This window comes from Ambystoma mexicanum, chromosome 12, assembly GCF_040938575.1.
Source record: "Ambystoma mexicanum isolate Mex_15411 chromosome 12, UKY_AmexF1_1, whole genome shotgun sequence".
NCBI lineage: Eukaryota > Metazoa > Chordata > Amphibia > Caudata > Ambystomatidae > Ambystoma > Ambystoma mexicanum.
Genome location: NC_090936.1, coordinates 481,858,842 through 481,870,410, shown reverse-complemented (window position 1 = coordinate 481,870,410; position 11,569 = coordinate 481,858,842). Strand labels below are relative to the sequence as shown.

The 11,569-nt window shown below is 50.1% G+C and overlaps 1 protein-coding gene across 2 annotated transcripts in view; it reads left to right on the top strand.

The window, feature by feature from the left end:
- Window positions 1-4,873: 4,873 nt before the first annotated feature.
- Window positions 4,874-11,569, top strand: part of CHRM2 (cholinergic receptor muscarinic 2) — a 954,551-nt gene continuing 947,855 nt past the window's right edge. For both annotated transcript variants that reach the window (XM_069628762.1, XM_069628763.1), the window contains exon 1: window positions 4,874-5,284. The gene's annotated coding sequence lies outside the window, so the exon portion shown is untranslated. The remainder of the gene's footprint in view (window positions 5,285-11,569) is intronic.

Sequence of the window (11,569 nt, the reverse complement as noted above, 5' to 3'; positions counted from 1 at the left end):
GAGGCCAGGGTCGTCCATTACCTGGACGATTTTTTATTTGTAGGGCCCCAAGGGTCAAAATTGTACAATGCCACGTTGAACAAATTTGTAGAGATAACAAACAAATAGGGTTTCCCGCTGACAGAGGAAAAGACCATGGGCCCAACACAGACAATACAGTTTTTGTGGCTAGAAATTGACTCACAGCAGGGGGTATGCCGGATCCCTGAGGAGAAAGTGGCAGACCTGCTGGAAACAATTAATAAACTAAAAAGGGAGAAACAATGCCACTGTGAGAGAATTACAAGTATTGGCGGGAAAGCTATAACTTTGCAGCAAGTGTCATACCACAGAAAATAAAATAATAATAATTTTCAAAGGAGCATTGATCTAAGAACAAGAGGGGCCAAGATGGGGCACCACAGAGTCAGGATAGGAGGGGGAATCAAAAAAGACATGGAAGTTTAGGGAGAATTCCTGAGGTCATTTAATGGGTCAGTGAGCTGGCGCTCGCCCATCAACGAGGAGGAGAAAAGAGTCTTGTTCACGGATGCAGCCGGGGGTTTTGGTTTTGGGGCAATACTAGGAAGAGAGTGGTGCACAGAGAAATGGGCAAGGTCATGGCAGGAGGCAGCGTGGACTAGGAATATCAGGCTGCTGGAGCATTTTCCAATCTGGGTAGCATTGTGTGCATGGGAAAAAGAGCTAAATAACAAAGAAATGGCAGTTTGGTCAGATAACATGGCAGTGGTGCACGTGTTAAATAAAGGGAGTGCATCATGTCCAGTGGTATTGGAATTGATGAGAGCCATCACACTAGAATGTTTGAAAAACAATGTAGGCATAAGGGCAAGGCACATCGCTGGAGAAACAAATGTGGTGGCTGACACCTTGTCCCATTTTCAGTGGGATAGGTTCAGGGAGCTGAGGCCGGATGCAAAAAGAAAAAAACAAATGAAAAAAAATAAAGCCCACACCAAAAAAGGCATGGGTTCCAAAAGGAAAAGCCACAGGCATCTGGACGACTCATAGAAAAATTGGCAGGAACGTCCTATTGTACAAAAAGGGTAAGCAGTACGGAAAGCATGTGAATAATGTATTGGTGGAAACAGGAGTACAAGATGTGGGTAACATTACAATGGCCAAAATGTGTGAATTATTGGAAGGAGCATTTGCCAAAGGGAAAAGGAAAAGCTCAGTGGCAGCACACTTAGCCGCACTTGCATACACCACAAAAGTAGCCGGTGTAACGGATCCAACAAACAGCCTGCTAATAAAGTATGCGAAAGCACGTGTAGCAGCGAATATGAGACAGCTCTGTTTAGGGCAGCATTTACCCTAGCATACTCCGGGGCCTTCAGGACAGGGGAGCTAGTAGCCCGAAATACGATAGCAGGGGATGGCCTGGCAAAAAGCTATGTTAGCATAGGATCCAAAGGTATGTCCTTACTGTTGAGGAAATCCAAAACTGACCAGGCAGGAAAGGGGAGAGCAATAGACCTCAACTGCATCAGAGAGAAGGACCACTGTCCCAGATGCATCACCCAAGCATTTCTAGAGATCCGACCTCCGGTCGGCGGGCAATTGCTAATACACAGGGACGGCGGCGCACTCAGCGGGTATCAGTTCCAGGCTGTATTAAACAAAACAGTAGCCAAGGCAGGGTGGGATCCAGCTGAATTTGGGACCCACCCATTTAGAATAGGAGCAGCCACATCAGCATGGGCAGGGGGCCTGTGAGCAAAGGGTGTGAAGAAGTTTGGAGGGTGGAGGTCACAATGTTTCAATGAATAGGTAAGGTAGAATCTGGTATGGGGCACATCGGAGGCAGGCCATCGAAACAGCAAGGAAAAAGCTAAATAAAGCAGTGGAGAAAGACTGCAGGAACACAGGCCTCCATTTTATAAAGCACGGTCTTTCCCAAAATAACCCAGAGATGTTTCATCAGGACAGGCCGCACCTGTCTAGCAAAGGGATGGGGGTTTTTTCAGACAATATTTTCAGGGCCCTAGAGGAGCGGGGATGCAGATAGAGGCGCTTTTGTGGGGGGATCTGAGCAGCCGAGGCAACGCCCACTCAGGTGTGGTGGCACGTGTCCAGGAACAGATGCCCAAGGGTAACAAAGACTTGCTGACGAGAAGGTTTGGCATCTCCAACCCTGGACACGAAGTGCCCAAAAGCACATTGTTGTTATGTATTTTTGGTTGTGTATTTTCTGTAGAAAATAAATGCCTACAGCCTATAATTTTTCCACAACAAAAACTGTCTGTAATTCATTCCATAGTGAAGGGGATAGGAAACAGGAGCAAAGGGGGGCCCACACTACTCAGCCTATGCCCCAGGCCCCGGGCCGTACAAAGTACAGCACGATGGAGGGCCTGGGGGGTTAGGCGCAGGGTGGGGGAAAAAGGGTGCAAAAGCACAAGGGGAGGGGCGGCCAGGTGGCACACCCCACCCCAGCTTTGCCAGGGAAACAGCCCACAACACCAGGAAAGGTGTGAGGGGAAGCAACAGGGGGGCCATGGGAAGTCCAGCCCCCCAAGAGAATAACAAAGGGGCTGGAGGTATAAATAGTCCCCCAAGAGAAGGGGAAAGCACAATCCAGGTAAGGAGCTCACCTCATTCGGGTAAGCTCCTAGGGCCTGGAAAAGGGGGATACAAAACATTTAACCACCTAACCCACCCCCTACAAAAAAACGAAAGAAGACGAACCAAGGAGGAGCCGGAACGCTGAGTACTTTCTGCTTACACGGTAGAAGAAAGTCGTAGGCGGCACGTGTCCAGGAACGATGCCCATGGGTAACAAAGACTTGCTGAGGAGAAGGTTTGGCATCTCCAAGCCTGGACACGAAGTGCCCAAAAGCACATTGTTGTTATGTATTTTTGGTTGTGTATTTTCTGTGTAAAATAAATGCCTAAGGCCTATAATTTTTCCACAACTAAAACTGTTTGTAATTCATTCCATAGTGTAGGGGATAGGAAACAGCAAAGGGGAGCCCACACTACTCAGCCTAGTTTCCCGAGAGATACGTCAAAGAAAGAATGAGGGAGGATGGCACTCGAATAGAGCCGGTGGGGAGTGGTGGGGGGGCAGATTCATCCCACTTCTTGGGGTGTAAAGAACAGTTTAACATCCGCTGCTGAGCACATTGTACATATAAACCTGGGAAGGATGAATGGATGAGTAGAGGGTGAGATCGCAGGTGGCACACAGATGACAGCTGACCTGCCCTGCCCTGCCGCCGGACCTGCACAGCAACGAACGCACAGCCCGCTGAGCTGTCTTCGAAAGCAATAGAGACAGGAGCCGAGGGACGGGTGAAGTAGATCACCCAGTCCACAGTGACAAGGAACACAGCCGGGGGTGGGGGGTAAGGGGGGGCATGGAGACGGAGTGCAACGCTGTGAGGGTCGGTGGGGGTGGGGGGCACACGAGAAAATGAAGCAGAGATCCCAATGGGAGCTGGAGCGCGCACACAGGGAAGGGAGCACAGCAAGAAAGCGGCAGGTGGGGAGAGGGGGGATAATGAACGGGGGCGGTGTAGTGGCGGGAAGGTAGAGGGGGCGAGAAGGGGGCTAGATGGGGAGAAAGAGAGGGAGGCGGGGAGAGAGGGGCACTGAGGGGAAACAAGAAGAGAGATAGGGAAGCAGGAGGGGCGTCACGGGGGAAGATGGAAAAGGGGGGCCCGCCAAGGAAGGCGATGCAGTGGAGGGAGAGATACAGAGGGAGAGAGCTGTGATTTCGATTCCATGCATACACCGGCTGTGGCGGCCCCCCCCCCTCCAAGAGCAACCAATCCTGTCACATTAGCAGAAAAAGTAAACGATCGCTCCAGAAATTGCCTGAATGTTGCAGCTGATCGGGTGCAGACAATGCTAATGATCGCCGCCGCTGCTCGCACGCGCCACCTTGGCCGTCCCCCGCAATAACGCACCCATCCCTGCAAGCACAGCCTGCGCACACGCTACACGCGCACATACACGGCAGGCAAAGTGCCCCTTAAGCAACGCGCATGGTCACACAGAAGGAGAAATAAACACGCATTTCAAACGCAAAACCCGCAATCTCATCGCGTAAACACACACGCACGCATGCTCCCCATACAAACACCGCGCTCACAAACACACAGACCACACGCCCTAGGTGCACAATGGGGGTCATTCCCATATAATCGTGCACACAGGCGACATGAATGCCCGCCCATACGTTGCGCATACAGATCACCTCAAACATCCAACACGCGCACCGGAGGCTAGACACACAAAGCGCTTCAAGGTAAACATCGAGAACATACGCGAACACACGAAAAGCAGTCGTAGACCTATGTTGCCAACATACACACATACTGTTTGCCAACATACTCACACTGACCCATGCGCAGCATCCTGACATGGATAAACACCGGCGTCACCCCTGAAGACTCGCACACACACCATTCTCAGGCACACGCACGAACAGGTGGTGTTGCTCACTTTCACCGAATGGCAAGTTACCAAATTTTGTCGAACATATATCATTATTTTTTTTTACACCAGCGATGGTATATAGTTACGGTATATAATGGGGTGTGGGAGTATAAGGCGTGGGGGGGGTCTCTCTCCGATATCTATGGTGAAAAAAGAGGTAAACTCGGCGGGGAGAACATCGTCAAAGTTGCCATTCGCCATAACCTCACAGGCACCTTGCCGGCAGCTTATTCCCCGACACACGCGTGGCGTGGCAGTTTTCTGCCCTCTGCCTGAAGTCTCCAGAGGTGGGCAACTGACCCTGTGGGCTGCTCCTTTGGTCGGGGAGGGGGTCTGGGGGTGGGAGCCGGCGAGTGGAACCCATCCCACTTTCGAGCCCGGCGCCGCTGCTATTTGTACCCCCGCCTTCCTCCCCTGCGCTCGCAGGAGCGCGGCAGCACTCTCCTCCCACAGTGCCGGCTGTAGCAGCTTCCTCGCACACGCACACTGGCAGCAGGCAGAGCGGCCGCGAGGCAGGAGCGCTGCCCACCCCCTGAATGGCAATAGGCTGGACCCGTCCCTCGCAGGCACTCATCCTCGCCACAGGCACCCCCGCGGGCTCAGGCACCGGAGCTGCCCCCTAACACCAGGATGTCTGGACGGATCGCCCACCTGCTCCACACAGGGCCAGCCCCCGCCTGAGGGCCGCCTCTGGCTCCAGCTGCACCCGGGCAGGCAGAGATGTGAGAGAGGCCCCGGGGTAGCTGAGCTCGGACCTGGGGGTCCCCTTACTTGTCAGGGGTTGCCCTCTCTGCACTTCGGTCAGACGGGGATGACACCTGTTAGCTCTGCTGTTCAGGTAGGGCTCGGGGCAACCTTGCCATACCTTGTTTGTTCGGCACTCTGACATGTGCTTATATGTTTAAATTACATTAAAACTCTCCATTGCATGTAAGGCGATCAGAATTGCATGACCGTAATAAATCATACATAACGTATATTCAATGTTTCGTTCAGGTCCGCGTTATGTGAATGGTCAGTCTCGGCGATTTATAAAGGTCGGGTTACCTACTGGACACCTTGTTATACAAGTGGATGCCTCCGATTTAGACTATTGTGGAACGGGGTCATGGGTGGCATGTCGGGCACTATACAGATGGCTGGTGCCAGGGCATGGAAAATATGATATGTTGTCATTATGAGAGCAAGCAGGACTGAAGTTGTCCGCATTTTAGGCGAAGGCTGGCATAGGCGAGGGGGCACGTTTTGAAGAAATGATTGCTTCTGTACCGCGCAGCCCGCCCGCCGCGTGTGTGTGCGATGCATGCATAACACGGGGCACGCACGACAGCCACGGTGCAGCGGGCGTGGAAAGCCAGCAAGGAGCAGTGACTGGAAAACGGCTGTAGAGATGTCTCCCACAGCTGCAGAAACGAGGGTCGTGCCGGTGTCACCGAAAGCAAACGTGTTGTCACAGAAAGCTGTCGCGATATCGCCGAAACGTGCTGTGATTTGCTCGATCGCCGTTCTGTGGCCTCAGCTGTTGCGTGGTGCTGCCCCCGGGAAGCTGTTGCAGATTCAGCAATCGCGCATTCGGAAGTTGCTGCAAATGCCAGCGGAAACTGTTTCACTGCCATCGGGTCCTTTCTAATGCCACCAAATGGCTCTCGTGGTGACATGGGCAGCATGCATGATGCCCACTGTATCTGTTTGATGCCAAGGACGACAGTCGCAAAGCCGTTGACACATATTGTGACGTCACGTCTGGCAGTATTGATGTCATCAGTGCTGCTGTGACACCGACATCTGTAGTGACGCCATCAAAATATGTCTGACGACATGTACTGCTACATGACGCCATTGCCTGCTGTTGAGATGCCGCCATTAGCTGCTGTGATGTCACCGAAAGCCACTTGGTGGCATTTGATGATGGAGACATAGTTTACAGTCGTGGTGACAGTATTCTTGATGCCACACCTTTTAAATAATATGTTAGGGAACCATCCAACGCAGCGGTGATGCCACCAATGGCTGTTTGATGCCATCAAACTCTGTTTCATGCCATCAGCAGCGGTTGTGGCACACTTGACAGCTGCTGTGATGCAATTAGAACCAGAAGTGGTACCATACATCAATGTTGGTTGCCTTAAAAGCTGTTGGTTTGTGTCAAAAACTGGGAAAGTTGTGGCTACGTCATCAAATATACCTGTGACGTCATTGAACGACGCCGAGTTACAGTCAAATTCCCTTTTACGTCATCAAAACGGACTGCCATCGCACCATTGAAAGCTGTCGCGATGTTGCTGAAAGCCGGTATTGATGACACCTGTTGCCGTTCAATCAAAAGCCATTGTGACGATGTTGAAAGCTGTTGTCATTTGATGTTATGACTTCGCTGAGCGGCCTTGTGGTGTCAGGATAGAAAGGGGGGTGCCATGAGGCAATTGATAACCGCTGTGCCGACTTGTGGCCACCCTGTAGAGGAAAGTAGGTTTAGCTTCAGCCCCACACATCCTAACACATCGGGATATGGGTCACTTCTCGCGCTCCTGTCTTACCACCCCCCCAGAACCCCAAGATCCAGAGGGCAACAGATTAAATTTGCTATCAGACACGACTGCACTATATTTGAACAGGGGGGTGCTTAGATTAAGTGCATAGATGGGAGCAGGGCTGCGATTGCTCACGTCACTGTGGTGATTCTGATGCCCAAGGCAGGTGGTGGCCATTCGGGCGTAAAATTGCGCACTGCGTGGCCGAGCCGTCTGGGCAGAGGGGACCTGGCGAGGCCTGCCTGTCTACAGACCTGGTCTCCTCTCAATGCTGGCACAGACACGGCACACTTCAAACCTCTGCCACCTTAGGGGGTCAGACAAGATTCATTTGTAAAATCAGAAGTGCCAGGGCCATAATATTTTCTGCCACTCCTGTGACACTGCGGATGGGCACCACTACTGCCACCACCCATAGCTGCTCCCCGCAGTGTCGACATGCTTGGGGTTAAACTACAGCTTGCACCTGCCCATTGTGTTGGATGGATGCACTGGCCATCACTATTCCATAATTAAAGTGAGTCTGAGACAATAAGTGCCGGGGCTCAAATAGAAGTGCCAGGGCTGAGCCCTAGCAAACACCCCCATCACATTAAGCATTGGGGTCAGAGGAAGTGGTGCAGCTGAACTACACCACGGGATGTGTGGGGGCAGCGCTTCGTTGGAGTTACCGTCAGAGACTTTTGAGGGTGAGGCAAACTTACTTCCATGGGGTCCCCTTCCCGCTCACCCCCAAGACATTTTTAGGCAAATAGTGTCAAATTAGCAGCACATGGGAGAATTAATATACTTCTGTGCCAGCGCTACTGTCCAAAACATGAAGGGATTTAAAGACAACATACAGATTTGTATTGGGTCCAGCTTGCATGGTAATCTTGGGGTTGCAATGTGTAAGAAGGGTCTGGCAGTTGCGTAACACATGTCTTTGTAGTCCGCAGGCTAAACACAAATGTGTTAAGCAAGTAATGGCGAGGCCTATCTGAAGGTGTTGGTTGTGTAGGGCGCTGCCTGGCTTCCCCATGCCCTCCACCACCCCTCAAGAGCCCCCGATAGGCTGCCCGGCATTGGGGGTTAGGGCGAATGAAGCCCAGATAGTGTTGCGTGCCTGGACTGAGGTGTGAATTACAATGCAGGGATTGCGGGTGGCATGAGAGCAATGGGGATACTGTCCTGGCAATTCTCCTCTAGTACCATTGCCCACAAGCTGCTTCCAGCTGTGGGGTGGTCTCGGCATCCATGTTGTCTATTACATTACCCACGACACTGGGGATAAGAATCATGTCCCCCGCCCCCACCTTAGCAGACAACGGAATGGGGTGCTGGGCTTTAACTTGCTTTGGCCAAGATGGCACAGTTTGTACAAGTGCTGAAGCAGCGCCCTGAAGCCTGAGGGTTTGCGTTGCGCTGTACAAATTGAATAAATAAATAAATATAAATAAATATAGCCAGGCTGAACGCATTGTAGCCACGACTGCACGCAATAGGTGTGCATCGGGCCCCCTGTGTCGGTGCTTGTCAAACTAGCAGTGATCTCTGGGGGTGCAGGGTGTTGTCTATGTGCGTGTACATTTTGATTGCATGTCTGTGTTCGTCTGACCATATGTACGTCTCTTGGCTGTGCTTGGATAAGTGTATTTATCCATCAGGTGCATGTGTGTCTATTGTGTCCCAGTAGGCTCTACGTTTCTGCATCCGAAAAAGGTCGGTTTTGTATACTTATGCCCTGCTCAGGTTGAGTGTTTTTGCCGGGTAGCCTGTTTGTGTCGCGCAAGTGTGTCTGCTCGTGTATGGGGCTCTGCATTGTACTATTATCGTGAGTGTGGAGTATCTGGGGCTCATTTTCTATGTGGGCGTAACATAAATGCAAGACTTAAAAGCCTTCCATAAGACTTGTATTCTTGTCTAGGGGTGCGTCAATTGCAAAGAAACTGATATAAGAGAGGGTGGAAGTCCCGAGTTCCGCCTGACTCTGATATTTGGGTTGATGAGATGGTCTCTTTGGCGGCTATTGAAAAGTTGATTTATAGGAAGTAGGGGAAAGTACACTTGCATGCTAAGCTCTGGGAGGTGTTTTTGAACATGGATTAATGAGGGGTTTTTTTTTTCTTTTTCCTTTTCTTTTCATTTAATATCAGTATTCTTTGGTTGTACTGTTGTTTGTTTTCAATATTCTTTGACTGCTTTGATTGCTACTTGTATGTTCTTGTATTGCACTGTATAAATAAAGAATTTAAAAAAAAGACTTGTGCACCTTCCATTCACATCATGCCTCATTTTCAAGTGTTTTTATGGCTGAGACGAGGGGCGGACCGTAACTTATGTTTCCACTGCTCCCATCCTTGCCACCATAAACATACTAATGCATTTACAGAAGCATGACGTTTCATGTCCCGTGCAAATGCTGTGGATTCCTTTGGAGTCCGCCTGCTTTTTGCACCAACAAGCCGACTGCATAGAAATCCATTGTAAACACAGCCTGCCATGCGTATCTAGCAGGTAGCGTTTACTTCGTTTGCACAGGGAGCACTTTTTCGACTCCACTTTTGCCCTCCGATATGCAAATGTGAAAATTAGGCATCGGAGACCTGCCTATGATAAAGTGTTAACGTAATAGGTCCTCTTTGCCAAATTATGGGGCACTCAAAAACGAGCCCCTGTGTGTTTAAATGCTAATGTGGGCGTGGGTATCAGTGTCTGTGTGTGTCTGCGTGTGGAGGTTTCTGTGTGTGTGGGTATGTCAGTATCTTTTTCTGTGAGTCTGTGCACATTCGTGTCTATCAATATAGGTGTGTAATTGTTCTTCTTTGTGTACGTGTATCTGTGTGTAATGTGATTGATTTGTATATGTGGCTGTGCATATTTGTGTCCAAATACCTGTGTCTGTTTCCTGTCCGTGTATCCAACAGTGTGTATTTGGTTGTTTTTGCACACGCGCACACTGGCAATTATATATCCGTGGACCTGGCTTTTAGAATTCTGAATGAAACTGTTACAAGTTATAGTTTGAGTATATGCTACAGGTGGAAACGGAGTTGACGTATATCCACAGAGTAGAACCTAGTACATGAGACTGCTACAGAGTGAAACCCGCCCTCCTGGGTTTTCATAGCTTAGTGATGACCTGCTTGGGTACTCATAGGTAGGTTGAGTGTCAGTCAAATATATCCACTCTAGTTATGGTATGTTATTTGGCCTTGTACCATGCTCTCCTATCACTTACGTGGTCTCTTGGTGCCTGTCATGAACACGTCTTTGCGTTTTGCTGTGGGTCTTCACAAACCAAACAGGTCCCAATTACAACTGTCAAAAGCTGAAGCAGTGCCTTATGGATACTAGTAACGAAATACTAGACTGTGCATGTGTGTCTAGGATTAGGTGTGTGTGTGTGAAGGAGTTTCAAGGTGTGCATCATCTGTGTGTATGCATTGTTGGGGATTTGTACTTGTGGTGATGGTTGGTTGCTTTACCGGCGTAGGTGTCTGTGTGTGAAGGAGTTTCCATGCGTGCATCCTCTGTGTGTACGCCTCTTTGGGAATCTGTACTCATGGTGATGGTTGGTTGCTTTACCGGAGTAGGTGTGTGTGTGTGAAAGAGTTTCCATGCGTGCATCGTCTGTGTGTATGCCTCGTTGGGGATCTGTACTCGTGGTGATGGTTGGTTGCTTTACCGGAGTAGGTGTGTTTGTGTGTGTGTGTGAAAGAGTTTCCATGTGTTCATTGTCTGAGTGTATGCCTCGTTGGGGATCTGTACTCGTGGTGATGGTTGATTGCTTTACCATAGTAGATGTGTGTGTCTGTGTGTGTGTGTGTGAAGGAGTTTCCATGCGTGCATCGCCTGTGTGTACGCCTCTTTGGGTATCTGTACTCGTGCTGATGGTTGGTTGCTTTACCGGAGTAGGTGTGTGTGTGTGTGTGTGTGGAGTTTCCAGGTGTGCATCGTCTGTGTCTATGCCTCTTTGGGGATCTGTACTTGTGGTGATGGTTGGTTGCTTTACCGGAGTAGGTGTGTGTGTGTGTGGAGTTTCCAGGTGTGCATCGTCTGTGTGTATGCCTCTTTGGGGATCTGTAGTCATGGTGATGGTTGGTTGCTTTACCAGAGTAGGTGTGTGTTTGTGTATGGAGTTTCCATGCGTGCATCGTCTGTGTGTACGCCTCTTTTGGGATCTGTACTCGTGGTGATGGTTGGTTGCTTTACCGGAGTAGGTTGGTGTGTGTGAAAGAGTTTCCATGCGTTCATCATCTGTGTGTATGCCTCGTTGGGGATCTGTACTCATGGTGATGGTTGGTTGCTTTACCATAGTAGGTGTGTGAGTGTGTGTGTGTTTGAAGGAGTTTCCATGCGTGCATTGTCTGTGTGTACACCTCTTTGGATATCTGTACTCGTGCTGATGGTTGGTTGCTTTACCGGAGTAGGTGTGTGTGTGTGAAGGAGTTTCCAGGTGTGCATCGTCTGTGTGTACACCTCGTTGCGGATCTGTACTCGTGGTGATGGTTGGTTGCTTTACCAGAGTATGTGTGTGTGTGTGTGTGTGGAATTTTCAGGTGTGCATCGTCTGTGTGTACGCATCGTTGGGGATCTGTATGCATGGTGAT